At 36.5% G+C, this 646-nt stretch overlaps 1 long non-coding RNA gene across 1 annotated transcript in view; it reads right to left on the bottom strand.

Annotated features, from left to right (window-relative positions):
- LOC107560295 (uncharacterized) overlaps positions 1–646 on the bottom strand; it is a 16,420-nt gene that overhangs the window by 4,895 nt on the left and 10,879 nt on the right. The gene's annotated exons all lie outside the window — the stretch shown is intronic.

The following is a 646-nucleotide window of genomic DNA, read 5'->3' as shown; positions in this document are numbered from 1 at the left end:
ACAAATTATATCACAATACGAGTAATTTTATTTCACGATAATATATATCACAAGTTATTTTTGCTTCAAATAAGGTCAATGATATCAAAATGTTTGATACCATAGAATAATCAATTATCGTCACTAGTGTCAATATCACAAACAACTAATGCTAGCCTAAAAAAAAAGAAAGAGAAAACTCACTTTAGACAAGTAAACAGTCAGAAATTAAATAAGCATTAGAAACTAATTACAGGCAATATGACAAAAACGACAGTAGAACACTTAAATAAGAAATCAGGGCTCACAACATCGCTAGCCCGACGTCCCGGGGCTATTGTGTTCTCCAGTCGGGCTACCAAAATGTATCACTGCCCTATCTTGAATAGTTATAAAATCCCTTCCTTAATTCGCGTTGTTCACTCGCTTGTAGGGGTGAAACGGATCATAGTTTATCATTTACACGTGTTTTTAAGTCTTACCAATTTAAACATTCAAGCGTTTTAAATCAGTCATGTGCATGAATTCAGTTCGGTGCTCGCGCACACACGCTCAAAGCGTGCACATACAGAGCGGTTTCAGGCAGAGCACGAACACAGAATTGATTCCTCTTTCGCTTGAACGGACACATACACGCAAAATTATCTCAAAATAACTATCTCGGCAA

This window comes from Sinocyclocheilus grahami, unplaced genomic scaffold, assembly GCF_001515645.1.
Source record: "Sinocyclocheilus grahami isolate Dianchi unplaced genomic scaffold, SAMN03320097.WGS_v1.1 scaffold718.1, whole genome shotgun sequence".
In the NCBI taxonomy this organism is placed as follows: domain Eukaryota; kingdom Metazoa; phylum Chordata; class Actinopteri; order Cypriniformes; family Cyprinidae; genus Sinocyclocheilus; species Sinocyclocheilus grahami.
This window is presented reverse-complemented; position numbering and strand designations above follow the sequence as displayed.